At 40.0% G+C, this 20506-nt stretch overlaps 1 long non-coding RNA gene across 1 annotated transcript; it reads right to left on the bottom strand.

Moving 5' to 3' along the window:
* Positions 1 to 17973: 17973 nt before the first annotated feature.
* On the bottom strand, positions 17974 to 19079 carry LOC128528915 (uncharacterized). Its single transcript, XR_008360995.1, has 3 exons — positions 18652 to 19079; positions 18231 to 18392; positions 17974 to 18144 (listed from the first exon to the last, which is right to left on the bottom strand). It is a non-coding gene; the product is annotated as an uncharacterized LOC128528915 (long non-coding RNA).
* Positions 19080 to 20506: the final 1427 nt, after the last annotated feature.

The following is a 20506-nucleotide window of genomic DNA, read 5'->3' as shown; positions in this document are numbered from 1 at the left end:
AGGAGACATAAATGATACATTTTTTGCTAATTCTTTTTAAATTTTCTTTTTCCTTTAGGAAAATCTATGTTTAGAAAATAGAGATACTTGCCGGGACATTGAAGACACAAACACATTGTGATAAACATTCAGAAAATTGATGAATGTCTTCCATGTACTTGTTTGTTTAAGTGTCTGTGCTTACCAATAGACTTCCCAATAGCAACGAGACTTCCAACTGCTACGCCATTACCATTAGCAACTGCCGTTGCTGACATTAATTTTGCAGCTACAGATCCTGCAGCGATGCCAGCAGATGTTAAGCCCGTTGCCGGGATCACACTCGGTGCTGCCGCCACAAGGCCGACTTAGAGACAAGAAGAAATTAAAGTGTTGCATCGGGAAAACATTTCAACAAGTTTGCACACACAAATAGTAGCATGACAAGACATATATGTGGAATCTTTGAATCCCTTGAACCTCATAAAAATACTGTAATAATAATAATAATAATAATAATAATAACAACAATAATAAAAATCCACACATACAGGCCCAGAAATATCTACACAAAGCATTTATAGGTGTTTCCAGTCACACTGTATACTTTACAAAGGCTTACTTGCAGGAGGTGACAAAAAAAATCTGTAATACTTAAGTCAAATCTTTGCTTAACAAAAATATTGAAAAAACAAATAATAAAAATAAATAAAAAAACATTTTTTTGTCACAAACCTTGTTCCTTCTCATTCAGAACAATCTGGCCTGACATTTCAGCCAAATTAAAACATATCAACATGATATCATAAAACATAAATTAATACCAGAGCATATCTAGCATGAAACAGCTTTAATGATCCCAGACGATAAAGATCTTAATCATAATTCAATATATTCTGAATCAAAGCTATCCTACCTCCTCCAAGTACGGCTCCAACTCTCGCTCCAATTGCTTAAAATAAACCCAGGCATTAAAAAATAATTAATTTAAATATTTTCATCATGTACAAAACAATTGACACATCCTTATTGAGTCTGATTAAACATTAGGCTACTTCATGTAATTCATCCTGAAACTGCTCTAATAAAACAAGCACAGGTGAGTCTACATAGAGAACTGCCTGAGAGGTGGAGCACTTATTCAGAAGAAAAATACAATGCCAAGGGTAAAAACAACAGATAGGCTTATGTGTCAGGTTGTCAGTAAGAAAACTACTTTGATCCGACTGTGACTTTCCTATAAAAAAAGAGTGACAAGAGAAACACACCATAGTTTCATTTTTGTTACATTTTGTTTAACAAAGTCTTTTAAAATTTTCTTTTTCTCTGAAAAAATGTTGGAAAATGGAGATACTCGCTGGGACATTGAAGATACTTGGGTTTCACTATGTATACCTTTTTTTAACCCACATTAAACACCTTCTAAACACCCAGTATGCCATTAGAGACACTACACCACCTGATACACTCTGTGAACACAGAGAATAAACACATGGGAGTTCTTGCCATCAGTGGAAGCACTTGATTATGTCATAAAAGACACTCATTACGTCATTGACAAGTAGAGACGAGCTTTTTCCAATACAGGTTTTATTATTCTTTCTTATGAGATCATTTAAATAATAGTGTATATACATTAAAAACTCAAATTTCAATTGTACATGTCTTTATCTCACTCGCTTATTAAGGAATCTGGACAAATTCGAAAAACACAAAGCACAATTGTTAACTTCCTGTTCTCCAGCCTCCTCCTCCTGCGCATACCATCAGTCACAAACCATGCCTCCTTTCGCCACCCACCTACCAAGCAAATCCGTCTACTTACGCCCCTCTGCCTAAGCAGTCTTTATCTTTCCCGACTGAACTGACCAAGGTCGTCTATATCATTACCCTCCTTTCTGCAAGGCAAGGGGGGGGACAGCCCTATGAGACACCCAGGTTTTCCGCTGCAATATATAAAAAACCTTTATGGACAAAATGAGGAGGATGTTTGATTGTTCTTTCACAGGGCTTCAGGCGACGGGCCAGATACTTGGCTGCACCAGGGATCTCGATCTGTCTCTGACTATGCCATTGATTTAAAGGACCCTGACTTTTTTTATGTAGTTGGGATGATCAGGCACTCAACAGTTTTCTCCATGGACTCCCTGACCCAGTCAAGGATGAGTTAATAGCCCAAGAGCTTTCTTCCAACCTTCAAGGACTAATTGATCTGGTGATGCATATCACAAACCTGGAAACAAAACCTGACAAAAAGAGCAATATCAGGTCTTTAGCCCAAATGCACCAGTCTCCACCCCGGCCTCTCTTGATTTTTTACCCAAACCCATGCACATTTTGCCCAAGGAACGTCAACGTTGTCAGGGCAACTACTTTGGTCAGGCTGGCCATGTCGTGCAAACCGGTTTGTTAAAAGGTCAGGCCTCCCGGTAATAGTTTTGATCAAAAAGACATGAAGGAACAGAAATAACTTGCCTAATTCGTCATTTATGTAGAAACATAGTATAATTTAAATTCAAGATATTAAGTAATTATAAATAAGATCACTAATCTACTAAACTGCTAATCCTAATCATGTAGAAGATGACACACAATGGGTTCTCATGGTATGACACTGGCAATAAAAGAAGCATGATGATCCCACCAAACACACTGTATATACTGTTCAGGAAGAGATCATAAAGAGTTCAAGATGGAGGAAGAAACGGGTGAAAATTTAAAACGGGTGACTGGATTCTGAAAGAGGAGAACTCAAGTAACATGAAGTACTTTTTAAAGCAAACCAGTCAAACATGACGAACTGGGGATTCCGGTATTGTTCTGGTTCATTTGGAAGAGTTTGTGGTGCTAAAGAACAAGCATGGAAATCCATGGAATACAAGTTCATCTGACACGAGCCTGGGCCTGCTTTTACTGATGCCCAAAAGAACATAATGAATAGCTATAAAACATTGTAGTATGTTATTACCTGTACAATATATGACTCCGCCCATACTTTTACAGCAACAGCTGTTAATAACTCCCTCACAGAAGTGCACTGGTATGTCACCTAAAAAAAAAAATGTATCCATTACAACAATTCTGTACATGATTTAATACATGAATTGTATGAAACTGAATTAGCAATGTAAACTCAGCTTAATTCTTAATTGCTTAATCCATGTTTCAGAATTTGTATAATTATAGTGTATATCCACACAAGTGAACGTTGTAACTCCTTTGCAAACTAAACAATCAGTCAAAGTTTACATGAATTGGTTTCTTATGTGTACATTTATGCAAACTCAAGGATCGCCAAACTTATGGGATATTAATGAAAAACATTTCAATGTACAGTACATGATTGGATCCAACTTAATAAATGATGCCTTTTTAGGAAAACTTAAAGCTTTGAAATTAATTTAAAATAATCATAATATCATCATCATGCATATGATAGATATGGCAATATAATATATTGTTTTTATATTTAATTGGTGAACATGGTATTATTATTATTATTATTATAATTATTATTTTAAGATACAGTATTTTGCAAATATAATAAGGCTTCAAATTATAAGAATCAATGATATCATACCTTGTCCAGACACAGCTTTTAAAATTCCTATAAAAATGAATAAAAGCAATAAATTAAAATTTTTAATTGAGCATAATCTTTTCTCATATGGTGTCCTGCTAAATGAACACACGCTTTGCAAATCTGATTTGCAAAAATAACATCTGAAGCATAGAGCAACCTTAATTACTTTGAATTATTGCTTGTCGGAGTATTCTGCTCGCTCAACAACGTGAAATGAAACCGGCAACAGCTCAGCCAGTAGCATGAGAATGGCTACTTCTTGTTCAAATTATAATCCTTGTGCACAAAGTCAATGCAGTGAAGTCAAAGTCTGGTTTGGAGGAACTGCAATGATCTGCAAAAAGCGATGATCTTAACGTCACTGAACACCTTTGGGCTAAATGTTGAATATGAGCCTGAATTTTTTTGACAAACAAGCGTTTCATCGATCTATCTTGATCTCCATGCTTTTGGAATGGGATGTGTTTAGCCTCTTTACAAATATTTATGAATCTGACTGTAGATGTAAAGATCAGGTGTCCACATACACCATATAACCAAAAGTACCAAAAGTATTCCTGCCATGCGAAAGGCCCGGGTTCGATTCCCAGCCAGTGCCCAAACCCCAGGCAATGGATGCAGTGCCAGTCCCAAGCCCGGATAAAATGTGAGGGTTGCGTCAGGAAGGGCATCCGACGTAAAACCTGTGCCAAGTTGTAGTGCGGACTGGGTATTCCGCTGTGGCGGCCCCTTAGTAGCCGAAAGAACAACAACAATGCAAACACCTGAGTAATTAACTTTAGATCCATGGGCCATATGGAGCTGGTCCACTCTTTGCTATTACAATATAATACACTCTTCTGTGAAAGTTTTCCAATAGATTCCAAAGCGTGGCTTTCAAAATTTGTGTTCATCCAGCATTCATCAGGCATTGATATTGGGTGAGAAGTTCTGGGGTGGTGCGTGTGTGGAATAGGGTCAAGACTCTCCCATTCCAACCTTTAACACACCATTCCAAAAAAACAGAGCTTTGAGGGACAGCTGCTTGATTGACCCATGTAAAGACAAACATCAGAAAAGCATTAATAATTTTTAAACAGGGTGCTGCAAATCTAAACTACAAAATCAACTCAGCCAAAATTAACTCATTAATGATGTTCATTAATAACATATTTCCCTCCCAAATAAATCGCTTTGTCATTTTTTCTTCTACAAATTTTGTCCAGCCAAAACAGTATTTAGATCAGAGGACCATACCATCATTCACCCCTGTCGGCATCAGCCATGAAGTTATGGATTCTGCAAAGTTGTAATCCCATGCCAAAGCCACAAGAGGGACTGCCATCACGACAACTTAAAGACGAGACACAAGGAATCAACAACTACATACACACATATCATTGCTCATTAAAAATTATTTTTCAAACATTTTTCACACACACACAGGAGATCTATCTGAATGTCTAAAAATAACAAAAAGCGAATGATAGGTGCCCTTTAAATGATTGTTAATTTTAATCAATAACTGGAATTCACATACCTACTCGAATCACGCCATCTGAAAGAGACATTATTATAAACTTTTATGAACAGTATATACTGTATATGAAAAGCAATATTAACACCCATTGCAATTTTAACATCTAACACTTTTACTAGCAGAACAAAGCTAGCTTGAAACAACCGCATTGGGCTTCGTGTCATTAGTGAAATACGTCCTAAGAATTTGTTATTTAAAAGACTGCAAAATGATTAAATAATAGGCTAAAACTTAGAGCTCTTAGATTATATAGTAGGCTACTTACCCACAGCCATCATGTCACCAAAAGACTAAAACAGGTCTTGGGACAGGTAAGTCTTGGGACAGGTAAGGCTGGGAGGTGGAGCACTTACACAGAAACACACCACTGAGGATTAAACAGTACACAGTTTTAAATTTCAGGTTGTTGCATTTGACAACGCCCGCAATGTAAAGATCCTGCTGGGATTCAGCCAAAACTACAAGTGGAGCTGCTACAACGCGGATGAAAGCGAATAGGCAGGAAAACCACGCGATTTAGTTTAAGGACTCTCACAAAAGGGGAGCAAGGGAAAAACACAAATTTAACCCGCGTCCTATAAACACACACTCAAAATCAGAAAGCGAAACCCAATAAAGTGAGAACTCACGAATCGATGGATGGAAAGCCAGAACCGACATGGGCTGAACTCAATGACTGAGCGCTAAACCGTGGTTTGTTTACTCCTCTTATACTTCCTGGTTTACGACCGCCTTACTTCCGGGTCCTAGTGCCGGTCGTGTATTGAGTGTGCATGACAATAGACATACAAAAATGCAGTGCCCTAAAGCGAAACAATATTGTGGCATGGGCGGGGTTTTGATTGGTAACCATCATGCTTTGCGGGAGGGGTTGTTAGGTGTTCACCCTGTTGGGGAAAGGTGTTTGGGTTAGTGGCTTCGGCCAGGGTGTGTGTGTGTGGGTTAGATGTGTGTTTTATGGATGTTGGATGTGCTGGTATTGCTGTTTCGTGCTGTTGCAAAATAAATTACTCCCAGCCATTTGCATTGTGCAGCAAAGAAGCTCACTCGTCTCTCCAAGTGCCTTCTTAGCGGTGAAAAACGCTACATTTGGTGTCAGAAGTGGGATGGAGAGTTACGGGTTAGAGCACACCTTGGAGGACATCCGGAAGATTCAAGTAGGCCGCCGAGTAGCAGAACAATTAAGGAGGAGGAAAACCCTCCCTGACTGGGCCAGTGCAAGCAAAGAGCGGCGACCGGAGCGAAGTGGGGCGTTTGAGGTTCCGGCACTGGAACTCGGGGGGAATTCCTATGGAGACGCAGCGCAGGCACCGGAGCAAGCTACAGCTCCGTGCGCCGTCAGCCGGCGAGGCGACCTGCAGCTGCGCCTGCCTTCCTACAATGGCGCTGTCGAGCCCCACGCGTTCCTAGCCCAATTGGAGCTAGCCGCCTACTTCGCGGGCTGGTCCCCAGCGGAAACAGCCGTCCGGGTGGCCCTCTCGCTGGAGGGCGACGCGCTCCAGGCGTTGGAAGACCTCCGGGCTGATAAGCGGAAGGACTGGGCGAAGTTGCGGGAGTCGCTCCACTTCCGGTTCGCCGCGGGTGACCGTAAGGAGGCCGCGTGCGAAAAGCTAGCGACCCGCGATCAGAGCGCCTCCGAGCCACTGGGGGCGTTCGCCATGGACCTGAGATCTACGTGAACTGTGGCCTGGACAACGTTTCGCTACGGGCGCTCGTTAACACCGGCTCTACAGTTTCGCTGCTGCGCTGGGGAGTATTAGAACAAGGCGAGCGCGGTTGTATGCTGTGACTCGGGCGTCATAGAGCCAGCGTCTGGACCGTGGTCTTCACCGGTTGTGCTGGTGCGTAAAAAGGACGAATCGTAGTGGTTTTGTGTTGATTACCGGTGGTTAAACAAAGTGACGCGCAAAGATTATTATCTGTTGCCGCAAATAGATAATGCACTGGAACACGTTGCGGGCTCGGCGTTTAGCTCGTTAGATCTGCGTAGCGGGTATTGGCAAGTAGAGCTCGCCCCGGAAGCACGACCTAAAACCGCGTTCTTGATGGGGCAAGGGCTATGGCAATTCCGGCGCATGCCATTCGGCCTATGTAATGCTCCAGCTACGTTTAAACGGTTGATGGATAAAGTGTTGGCCGATATTCCTCGCAACCGTTGTGTCGTCTAACTGGCACGGCAAGGAGTTTGAGGTCGCGCTAGCTAACCTACGGGAGCTATTCTTGGCTATCCGGCGGGCGAATTTGCGGCTCAATCCTACAAAGTGCCAGTTGTTGCGGCATGCTAGCGGTCTTCGCGGCCCTTAAACATTTTAGGCCGTATTTATACGGGCAATCCTTGGAGCCGGCGTGCAGCCGAGTTACTGCGTCACCCAAACTATTGCCTGTAGTCGTTTCGCCTGTGCCACAGATGGACTGTGATCAGCTAATTGTCGAGCAGGAGAAGGATCCGGCGCTGCAGCGGGTACTAGGTTGGGTTAACGCGGGCCAGAGACCGGATTATGCCGCGGTTGCTCACCTGGGACCAGAGGAAAAAGCTCTTCACTCGCAGTTTAACCGACTAACGTTGCGGGGAAGTTTACTCTACCGCCACTGGGAACGGCCGTGCGGCGCTGGCGAATCTTTTCAGCTGCTGGTGCCGCGGACTCTGCGAGCATGTGTGTTAGGAATGGTTCACGGGCATGCGGGACACTTCGGAGTAACTAAAACGCTGCGGCGGTTGCGCGCTCGCTTCTACTGGCCGGGCTGTCACACTGATTTTAATTGTTATTTTTAAAATGGTAGTGATTTTAATGTCAATTAAACTTTAGAACAGAATTTTCCAGTGTATCGAGCGCTCTGACTGATTAATGGATATTATTAATTATTCAGCAATCACTATATTTTTACTTTTTTCCTATGCCTTACTTGCTATATACACTCGCTAAATTATAAGTATGTTAGGAGAGTATGCTACTATTCAAACTGATACATTTTAGTTATTTTATACAGCACGTTAATGATAGTAAAAAATGTTGCACATAGCAATGATAACTAATAATAACATTTATAAAAAAAATTACCCAAACAGGTATTAACAATACAGAGATACACATCCAAAATGCAATGACAAACTATATGGGATTATCCTAAATTTTTTGACAGTAAACTAATTTAATTTTCATTGTATCTTTTACATTTTCTAAAAACACTAGCATGTCCTTCATTTTGGAGAAGACAAATGAAAAATTTACTAGATTATCTTCTTTTTCATCTTCTCCAACATTTCTAGTGTGTCAAATTTACACAGGGCCGTCTCTGCTTCATCCTTGTTCATGTACAAGAGGTGAAGCAACATTTCCACCGGAAATGTAACTTTATTAATTAATGCCAAAATATAGTTAAGAGATAAGTTTTCTAGTGTTTATATCTACTACATATTTTAGAATAGTTTTTAAGTTTTAGGAAATGCAAATGAATAGTACTACTTCTAATAATAATAACTTCATGATTTTATTTTCCTCTCAAGCAAACAACTGTGATAAACAGGCAACTCTAGTGGAAACTATAAATAAATAAATATATAAATTAATTTAAGATTTATATAAATAAAGATCTATTCTGCAAATGCCACAGAAGCTGCGTCAGGGCTAGTACAACCTGCTCCTCCTGTAGAGCATCATAACCAGAAAACTATGAATGTCATGTAGTTCCTTATGTAGGCATAAGAATAGTGATGACAAATCTAAAAGGTATATAAAATATGATAAACTTGGACTCTATTTTTAATAAGTAATTACAGGTACTACATACATTATATGCATATGTATGTATGTATGCATGCATTCTAAGGAAATGTTTTCACAGAACTTTCAATTTAGTTAATTATGATATGATATTTGGGGGGTTGTACTGGACAGTTTTGGTTACAAACCGCCCCCATTCCGCCGATGATCAGCTTTAAGTGAAGCTTTATTAAAAGGCGTAAAACACAAATAATCAGAAATAATCTGATTTGTTATTCATATATAGGAAAACCACAGTTGTTTTTTTAATGCTATTGTGTACAACTTAAAGTGAATATTTATAATAAAGGTTATAAAGTACTGTATAAAGTACTGTATTTAAACTGTATGATAATCATACAGAGAAAAGTGAGCAGGAGGCTTTTCTTACCTGACTTTTCATGTGTTTTAAATATTGATGAAAAACAATAAAGGACGCTCTAACAACAAGAAAGTGCGTAATATCAGGATTGTGTTGTATTTGACTGACAAACATAAAAGAGTGCCAATCCTGCAACTCCACGCAGGGCGGATCCTATGGACTGCTCTGGCCACAGGCCCGGCTGCTCCTGAATAACAAACACATTGTGATGAACATTCAACAACAGACTGTCCAAAAAAAACAAGACTTCCAGCTGCTACGCCACCACCATTAGCAACTGCTGCTGCTGACATTAATTTTGCAGCTATACAGTAGATCCTGCTAATTAACAAATTAATACCAGAGCATATCTAACATGGAAAAGCTGCAATAAGGAACAATTGCTATAACACTGGAAACACTCCATACCAATGGAGATGGTCAATTCATCATTAAAGACATTCAGCACATTATTGGAGATACTTGGGTTTCACTAGTTATACCCTTTGTAACACATTTAATAGATATCTTGTAGACACCCAGTATGTCATTAGAGACACTTTGACACTCCATCGACTCCCTGACCCAGTTAAGGATGAGCTAACAGCCTCGTTGATCTGGCGACACCCGGAAATTAACCCGACAGAACCTCAGGTCACTCCTGTCACTCCTGAGTTTACCCCAGAACCTATGCAGGTCAACCGCAAGCACATTTCGCCCAAGGAATATCAAAGTTGGAAGGACAATAGCACATGCTTTTACTGTTGTCAGACCTATTATGTTAAGTGAACTATGTCTGTTAAAAGGTAATACTAGGGTGCAAGAGGAGCCCGACACAATACTCTTTCCCATATCTTTACTTAGTTTTCTGGTACCCCTGATTCATGGCAATCAGCACCATGCCCTGATAGCTTCTGGAACAAATCAGAATTTAATCTCCTTGGTGTCCCAACTCTGGATTTTACCCACATTATTAAACAAACTATTTAGCATACCTTGATGGCAGCAAGTCCCCTTAATCACCCACCACACTGCTTCAGTCACTCTGCAGTTTTCCAGTAACCACATCAAAACCATCACTTTCCTCATCATTAAATGCGCTCATGCACCAACAGTTTTACATCTCCCATAGCTAAGACTACTTTGAAGCATCCTGGATTGGAGTTTAGCTGCCTTTCCTCATGCCTTCATTCTGCCACCACAAGAAAGTCCTTATCCATCTCTCAGGAGGAGATCCCCAGCTTATCAAAGTTTCCTGCTGAGTATCACGATTTCCACCAGGTGTTCAGCAAGTCATGTGCCATCCCTTTACCTCCTCGTCGCCTGTAGGACCGTGCCATCGATCTTTATCCCGGCACTACTCCATCTAAAGGGTGCGAACGTGAGAACGTGCTGTAGTTACAGAAAAAAGATAGAAGTTGTTGAATCCCAGCAAGCATTAAAGCTCCTACCTTGAGGGTGCTGTCGGCCAATCCATGACGGCCTTTTATTTGACTGATTTCTTTTTTTTTTTTACTTGTTTTAAAATATATATTTTTAAACATGATACAACAATTTAAAATGAGAAAATACCAAGCATGGATCAACCTTAATAATTTAAAATTATTTTTTGTCTCATGTAGTTATGGCCTATTTTAAAGGTCCCGTATTTTACTACTTTTTTCACATAGCATAGTGTTGTTAGCAGATCTTAGCAAATCTCATCTGCAAAAATAATAACATTCCTAGCATGAAGCAACCCTAATTACTCTGACTTATTGCTTGTCAGAGTGTTCTGCTTAGGAAATGAAACTTAGAAAAGCATTAATCATGGTGTTTTATGTTGCATGTAGATTTAAACATTTCTGCAAAATATCATTAAATACAGTGTGATACCAGATTTAATACCAGAACACACTAATGTACATGACTTAAAATACGTGGACACCCCTTCACATTGCTAAAAGGGAAATAAAACCAAGGACATACCTTTGCAACCATAATTATCCATACAAAGAACTGTGCTAAAGTATAAGAGTGAGACTAAATCTGACACTTTAGCATGCGTCAGTTCATGAAATTTCTGCTTCACTAGATTTGCCTTGCTCAACTCTAAAAGATATTGTAAACCGTAAGTGACAACAGCTCAGCCAGTAACATGAGAAAGGCCCCTTCCTGTTCAAATTGCATTTCTTGACAATGCCCTTGTGCACTCAGTCAGAGCAGTGAAGTCACGGTCTGATAAGTCTGGTTTGGAGGAACTTGAATGACCTGCAAAGAGCGAAGATCTCAACCTCACTGAACACTTTTGGACTGATTGTTGATTACAAGATTGAATTTCTTTATCAAATGTCAGTGTTTCATTCATTAATACATTCTTATTGATGTCCATGCTTTTGGAGTGGGATGTGTCTTGCTACTGTCCAAATACTTATGAACCTGGCTGTCCACATACACTACAGTGATGTGATAAAGTCTTGGCCCTTCACCGATTTGTCATACTTAAATGATTGTGGTCAATCAAATTTCAATATTCCACAAAGATAAGCAGATGATGATTTCATTTATTACAGGGAAAAAAGCTCGCCAAACCGACTTGGCCCTATGTCAAAAAGTAATTGTGAAGAAACTATTTGATGGGTTTCTTATGGGTGACAGGACTGAAAAAAAGGATATAGAATGAAAGGAGTATAAAGAAGATCATGACTAAACGGGGGTAGTAATGCAACATAATGGCAACTGCCAGTAAACATCAAGAAGCAGGAGCTAGATCAGGTTAGTAGCTGATGCCGATGAGTTCGGCGACGTGGCTGATCTGTGGTCATAGAGCAAGCAGGGGTCGAAGCTGGAGAGATGAGAAAGAGTATGTGATCTAAACTCCTGTTCGATATGCAGTTCCAGAATGAGTCAAAAGCCTAAGGTGTTCAGACAGTTGAGGGCGGGGATCTGTGGTCTTCTCTCCGAACCTTTAACACACCTTTAACTTTGAATCATGATTGACTGCAGTCAGTAATTAGAATTAACCTACCTGTTACAGGGTCAACTTCTTGATCGGGGACTATAAAGACAGACATTAAAAAAAGGCCTTATTTGTAACATGGCCACCCGCACAAAGGGCAAATCTGTGGACAACTAGGCAGATTTATAGGCGGGCAGAACAGACATTGCATGGACATGGTTGCTAGGCAACCCTGCCATGTTGCCAATGAGGGCAGACGAGCTACAACTATCCGGCAGGTTATTTAAACCCCCAGAAACCAGCACACTACGTGCGAACATTAGATAGCACCACGTATAAGTATGTTGCTCTGGGATAGGGAAAAGAAAGTAAAAAAAAAAAGAGAACAGAAAAGTGAAAAGACAAAGAGAAGAAAAAAGAGAAAACTGAAAAGAGAAATGAAAAGATAAAGAGAAGAGGAAAGAGAAAACTAAAAAGGTAAGTGAGAAGAGAAAAAAAGGAGAAAGGAGAGAATTGAGAAGAAAGGATAAAACAGAAAACTGGAAGGAGGCCTGAAAGATAAACAATATATCTCATGCACATGGTTCACAAGACACTCCCCGTTCTTTAGTTGAGTTAATCCCCGCCAAAGTACACATAATGATCCCACGTCTCAATGCTCCCCTCTAAGTCCTGCGTTGGGGCTGACACTCTTAACAACATATTCGGTGGCACCATATTGAAGCGGCCCCTTATAACAGAATCAGCGGGTGCGTGAGATAGTGACTGCTCATTTGGGGATGAACGGTAAACACGAACAAGCCCTGACCAAGTTGTTTTCAGAGATTAGGGGAATTTTGCAGAGCTTGGAACAAATTCATGGGCGTCTTGAGGCACAGGCGAGAGAAACATATTGGTTTAATGCCTATCCACTGTAGTGCTCCTTAATATTTGAGATGCAACCCTCTCAGTTTCCTACTCAGAGGGTGAAAATTGTCTGAACACTTAACAGTAGAAGCATTTATAGAGATTTTCAAGGCCATTTCTCACCACCCAGATACGGCAATTTTCACCTCTCCTCCGCATTCGCCAAGGAGCCCGATCAGTGGCTGCACAATAGATTTCTGCACACGAGCTGCCAGCTCCAGCTGGAACTCTGCGGTGCTTATGGCTGCATACATCCAAGGCCTATCAGAGAGGCTCAAAGATGAGCTAGCGGTGCGCGAACCCCCCGAGGACCTAGAGGAGAGTGACCCAAAAGCCAGATCCCCAGCACAGAGGACTTGTTCTATCAGCCACCATCACCTGGGAGGGGTCCCTCACAACCCGCCTAAAAGTATTCATAAACTCGGGGCGGTAGGTAGTTTTATAGATGCGAGTTTGGAGAATTGGTGTGCTGTTCCACCCACTCTGCTCCCATCCCAGTGGCAACACTGGACAGGCAGTTATTAAAATCCGGGCTGATGCACAAGACGGGCCTGTTGATACTACGCATTTGGCAACATGTGGAACGAATCTTTTTTTTTTTACCTGTGTGCCTGAACTCCAAATGGTATTGGGGTTTCCCTGGCTTCAAGAGCACAACCCCTGTATCGACTGGTTAACCTGTTCTGTTTCCATCTGGGGGGCTTTCTTGCGGCAATGAAGGCAATGAAGGAGTATATACAAGAAACATTATCCTTATGGTTTATTCGCCCATCCACTTCCCTGGCAGGAGCAGGGTTCTTCTTGAAGGAAGAAGGATTGGGGACTCCAGCCCTGCATTGAGTACTTTTTAAACTGTGTGCTGCAAATCTTAGCTACAAAATCAACACGACCTGCAATTTGTACATATGACTAATTTACCCTTATTATATTAATGATATATTATAATATCAATGAACATTATACTACAATATAAAATGAGAAAATACCAAGCATGGGACAACATGGGACGCAACTATAGCTAACGTTAAAATGCGAAATGCAAGAAAATAGGTTTCACCCATATTTAACAATTCTAATAACTTAATAACATCTCATTTTTATACTGTATTTAACCTTGTCTGAATACATTTCTTGAACAAATTGCTGCTGCAACCTGTCAACCTGAAAACTGTCAGGACAAAATGCCATGTAATGTCTTTAAAAATGTGTTTCATGTGTTGGTTAAACAGTCCCTATTATGCTTTTGAAAATATGATCTTTCATGCAGTGTGTCATGTAGCTGTATGTGAACATAAACTATCTGCACTATCTGCAGATAGTCTCTTAAAAAAAAGAGTTTTGTCTCGTAAAAAAAAGAGTCGACTCACATTCGCCTAAACGAGTCAATAGCAATTCTAATTTTTCTCTGTTACAGATCCACGTCACTACGTAACATATTTGCATAATGTCCGCCCACGTTCTACGTCTTGAACAACTTGCCCGCCATCTTACAATTAACGTTACCACACTCTTGTTAATGTGACCGAGCATTCATGCCGGGTTCGCTTAAACACTTTGTAATATAAAAAAAACAATAAAAACGAGAGCACACGAAATCCTTTTTAACAGTTTATTCTCCACCATTCACCAAAACGGAACTCTAACACTCGCAAAGTGAGCATGCCCCCTGCCCTTCTATGGCAAGCCCAGAGGGGAAAAATGCATAAGTAGTAATGGTGGACCAGCGCTGGCGTTATTTGTTTGGACGAGAGAAGGAGAGATTGCTGTGGATCATTTTCTTTCGAAGATTTTTCAACCGGATTATCTTTGACTGGACATATTCCCCGGACTTCTCACCCTCCGTCATCGGCCTCCCGGACTTCATTAACCCTGGTGAGACCGAACCATACTCCTCTAACACACATATAATAAACACGGACTTCGGACATTTTCCACTCACTCGGTGGAAAATTAGGTCATCTCCTGGTTTGTGTTTCTCATGTTTAGCTCCTAGTCATGTTTAGCTCCTGTTTGAAAGAGTTCCTATTTTTGTAAAGGTTTGTTAGGTTATATAGTGGTTCTGTTCTTTTTTTAAATTATTTGGTTTCCTAAGTTTCTGTCTTGTCAGTTGTGCTAATGCTAATTAGGCTTTATCATAGTTTCATAGTTTGATTCCTTTTGTTCTATAGTGAAAGCTTGTTTTTGTTCATGTTCTGTTCCTTTATTAAAAGACTCTAAGGTAATCAGCCCACACACAGCACCCCGTGACAATAACCAGTTTTCTCTTAGCATGATTTTTCTCAGGTTTTTTCTGTCATCTGTAATGCACAAACTGCTCGCGTTTTATCTTAAAATTTATTATGTCTTGTTGGAAGTGAGCACTTTATTGCAGCCATATTTTGGTTTAAAAAATGGATTTAAGTTTGCTTGTTACCTATTTGAAATAGTTATGTTTTTAATGCCACTAATATGAAACACGTGTTTAAAAAAACATCTAAGTAGATTTGTACAGTATGTGATTGAAATAAACAAGTGATGTAAACTTGGCTTAATCCTTAATCCTTAATCGCTTAATCCATGTTTTAGAATTTGTTTAATTATAATGTATATTCGGCGCACGGTGGTGTAGTGGTTGGCACTGTCGCCTTGCACCTCCAGGGTCTAGGTTCGAGTTTGTAAGTTCTCCCCGTGCTTAATATGCAGGTTAGGGTAATTGGCGTTCCCAAATTGCCTGTAGTGTATGCCCTGCGATGGATTGGTACCCCGCCTCGATCCCTGAACCTCCTGAGATAGGCTCCAGGTCCCCGCGACCCTGAATACAGGATAAAGCGGTATAGACGATGAGTGAGTGAGTGATACTGTATATTTGTATATGTGTCCTTTGTAACTCCTTTGCAAACCAAACAATCTGAAGTAAATTAGTCGAGATTTACATTAATTACTTTTCTTATGTGTATGGAACATTATGGAATACTAATAAAAACATATTCCAGTATACACTACATGCTTGGATAAACACATTATGAACAAATCTAATATGAGATAATAATCAGATGCTTTGAACTAGATTACTGTGTACTTGCCAAAACAATGAATAATCACAACTTTCCTGTAACTGCAGCCTGATTACAATAACGCCATAATATTAGTAGACGAGTGGATTATATTCTCATACAGATTTGGGTTCACAATAAAAATAAGGCTTTTGTTATAACCTTAGCCATTTAGTGCATCTGTTGTGGCACAAGTCTACCCTGAGTATTTGTAGACACTAATACTGTTAATATGACTTACCTGAATCAACAGCTGCTAGGTCTTTTGGTGAGAGTTTATACGGCATCATGTGTATTGTTTTTCTTGCTTGTGGTAGTATTGTTATATTTTTATTGTATGTGCTATATTTACCAGGCTGTGGACGAGCACTGTCCCAGAAAGGCCACAGCCTCCTAGACACTGTTCAGATAGCTGTACTGTTTTCTTTCGCCGTAAATCTTCTCTTTAAGAAGGGCCCACAAGTTCTCAATACAGTATAGGTCAAAGTGGAGCTTTGCCCATCCATCTGGTCCATCATAAGTCACTCTCATCTCATCAGTCCACACAACCTTCATCAGATCATCAGATAATTCTTAGCCCAGGGTTGACACTTCACCCTATTTGTCTTGTTAGGCTGGGTTTTCCGCCTCCCTTACCTTGTCCATGTCTCTGAGCACTAAACACCTTGTACGTCCTTGCACTCCAGGTAGGTTGCAGTTGTGGAATTAGATAGCATTGGAGGATAATGGGTTCCTGGTAGCTTCACATTTGATTCTTCTCAAATCTTTGGCAGCTTTTTTCTCAAAAAGTTTCTTGCAATTCTGTTGATTATTTGCAACAAAATATTTAATCGATATTTTATCACAACCCAATATCTTAGCAATTTCAAAAGTGTATCCCTCTTAAAGACTTTTTAAAGTCATTTAAATGCCTTTTTTGCCCCATTTTGCCTGAGAAAAAGAAGCACACCGTGATATAGGGTACACCGTACCTTAGAGGCGGCGTTACCAATGGGGGAAAAGTAGGCGAGCTGCCCGAACTGCCAGGGCCCCATGACTTAAGCCTAAATAAGTAGTTTTAGCCACCCCTTACGTCTAACATTTAAAAACAACTAAAATCCACCTGCTGAAATAGCATTAGAATGCCATTATGCCACGTATTAGTATTCGGTATTATTTGTGTCACTCCATTGACCTGTCATGGCTTTTCTTACTTTAGTGAAACAGCATAGAAGACAGAGGCCAATCGTCAACTATTAATCTGCTGATCATGTTAAAATACAAAGGTCTCTGTATCAGATATGTAAACTGACAATGAGTTAAATTCTAATTGTAGAAAATTGGTTGTGCATTAGTTAACCTGTTAATGTTTTGTTGTTGGTCTTTTTAAAAAAAGCACTGAATGCAGAGGGCCTCATATCCATGTTCGCCTTGAGCTCCCAAATTGTTAAATCCGCCCCTGCCGTATCGTAGGGTACACATAGCCACCCCGTCCCTCATCACATAAATACACATCACATGATATGCTTAAACCCACTAAGAATTTAAGTTTATATAGTTTGGAGTTGAAAACTCTAACTTCCATTAGACTATTAGGTGTGGCTCTTGCTTGGTTGGAATGAAAGCGTACATTCACACTGGGCCTTTCTAGATACGGTTTGCACAATGTTTAACAAACTTTATTTGTAGGTTCTTATACCATTCCATTTTTTTTTTTTAGAATGTTAAAGAAGAAAGCGGCTAGGTTGAAATAGACATCTCAAATTGGTATTAAAACTTTGGTAACTCATCATGAGTATTTCAACATGATATAAAATATATAAGTGATATAAGACACCTACACAAACATTATAACTGCATAATTTTATTAGTTATACATTGCGCAAATTGCATTAAATCACACTATTTTCCTTCATGTATGTGAAAACAAGTAAAAGAAAACAACAGAAAGTGTTTTTTTTTGTACTTAAAACAAAACAGTTTTTTTGTACTTAAAACAAAATAGTTAAGCATTTAATTACTACAGTAACGACTGCTCCAGTAGTCGCCAAAATAATCTGACCGGTAAGAGAAAGTCCAGCTGCCCCTATATATCATAAATGTTAAAACAATTAATGAGAGAGCTGTAACAATTCACTTATTAGCTGCATTTCTGATCATGTCAATGATTACCTATTGACTGGAAGAAAGAAACAAGAGTTCCTGCCGCTACACCACCTCCATTAGCAATCGCTGCTGCCGACATCAAATATGCGGCGAAGGATCCTGCAGCGATACCAGCAGAGGTGAACCCCAACGCCCAAACCATAAACGTAGCTCCCACTAGGGCACCGACTTAAAGACGAGAGACCAGAAATCAACAACCACTGTATATACACAAGTCATTGTTATCAATGGTGAACATTTAACTTTAACATTATATATTAGTTATGTATGTAACTATTCCAATCTCTATAGGAACTTTTACTCAGCAGCCAAATTAAAACATTTCCATCTCATGGCTGGGCCTGTAAGATGCTTAGAAACACAGTTAATATTCCCTTTTTGCCATCTACAATAATTTTCATAAATATAATGAAAACATCTGTCCTACCTGCCCCAGCTCCGGCTACTAAAACTGTGAAAATGTTAAACATTATAAAACCAATCGAGATTTTGACTTGTACTCGTAACAGTGATTAAAAGAGATCTTAAAAAGAAATAAAACCAGTCTTTCAACCTGCTGGTGAATGTCTTTGTGTGACGCTGTGGAATGTGCTTTGTTTGGGTTCATGCACACCTACAGTACAGTCATTTGCATAAAGTAAATCTCACAAATCAACATATAAACAGTACAGTACATATAAAAATCTATCAAAATACACAAAGAAATTCCACAAACATGTTCTTCCAACAAACAAATCGCCGGCACAATTAACTACATCCTGTGCCAATAGAAATGGAGAAGCTCTGTTTTCGCAGGGAAGATGTTTCCTGGTATGTCTGCGCATCAAACAATGGACTACTGGTGGCCAGGGTAAAACTCTGATTCTTCAACGTCAAGAGATCTCCTGTAGCAAAGAAATAACAGTGTTATGTCAGTGAATCTGGAGAACATGTCTGTGGCCAAAGGCGTAGAGAAGGTCAGTGTTCACCGCATTAACAAAAAAGGGCGACACAAAGGACTGCTCTAACTATTGCACCATCACCTTAATACTACATGCTAACAAGATCCTCCTAAAGATCACTCAACAATGCCTGAGTACAACCATCGATAGAGAACTGCCAGATGTCCAGGTTGATTTCCCGAAAGGAAAAGGCACTAGAGACGACATCGCCAAGCTTAGATAGCTCAAAGAGAATGCACAAGAATATCAGAAATATCTCTACATGTGATTACATGTAAAAAAAAGGGAATCTTGCCCAGCTCATCGATTCGCTTTATGTGAACCAAGAAGCCACAGTGAGAACTGTGTATGGTAATACGGAGTAGCACAAGATTGGTACAGGGACAAGACTAAATTCTTTCGCCAACACTCTTTAACCTGTATATAAAAGCAGTAATAAGAAAAGCAAAAGACATCAAAAGCAGAGTTTTTGGCAAGTGATGGAGTTTTTTTGGAAAATTGGCAGCAGGACCATCGACAATCTCGGGCATGCAGATGACACCACCCTACTGGTCAAAAGCAGATAAGACCTGAAGAAGCTTATCTTGAAAGTGCAAGAAAAAAGTGAAAACTGCAGTTGTGCTTGAACATCAAGAAGACACTATGATCATGATGATCTTCAAGAATGGAGGATGCAGCATAAAGATCTACAATGAACAAATGGAGACAGTACAGTACTATATATTCCTTAGATCCAAAATTGACTGAAATGAGGACATGATATCTGAAATTAGGACACGGTTAGTCAGGCTATAGTCTTCCCCATAGCAACCTATGTATTGCTATGAGACTTTGACAGTCAAGAAGACAGACAGAAGAAAGATGGAAACCTTCGAGTTGGATGTTCGAGGACATATACTATAGTACTTTTTTTGCACTACTGTGTATAGTAAAAATCATGCACACAGGGCTACTTGCCCTACTGCCCTAATCCCTTTATGTACTGTACATTCTACTGCACATACTCAGAATCCCCTCCGACTTATTTAATCACAAGCTAAATGTTGTGTAATTACTGTGTACAATATTTTATTTTTTGTTTTATAGAGCTACTGTCACGGCGTGCACCCAAATCTACTATCGCTTCTCTCTCACTCCGTGGGATCCCTAGATAGGCAGCACCCCCTTCTGCACGTATGCAAAGGGACGGAGCCGCCTATTTGGGCCGGCTGGCGATAATCAATGTTAATAAGATCTCGGGCTTGCTCCGCATTATAAAAGCAAGGCGCGGAGTTCAGTCCGGGGTCAGGGAAGAACGTGAAGCGATGGAGTACGAGAGGGTGGCATGCGAGTGGGGCAATG

The sequence above is a fragment of the Clarias gariepinus genome, chromosome 8 (genome assembly GCF_024256425.1).
Source record: "Clarias gariepinus isolate MV-2021 ecotype Netherlands chromosome 8, CGAR_prim_01v2, whole genome shotgun sequence".
Taxonomy (NCBI): Eukaryota; Metazoa; Chordata; class Actinopteri; order Siluriformes; family Clariidae; genus Clarias; species Clarias gariepinus.
This window is presented reverse-complemented; position numbering and strand designations above follow the sequence as displayed.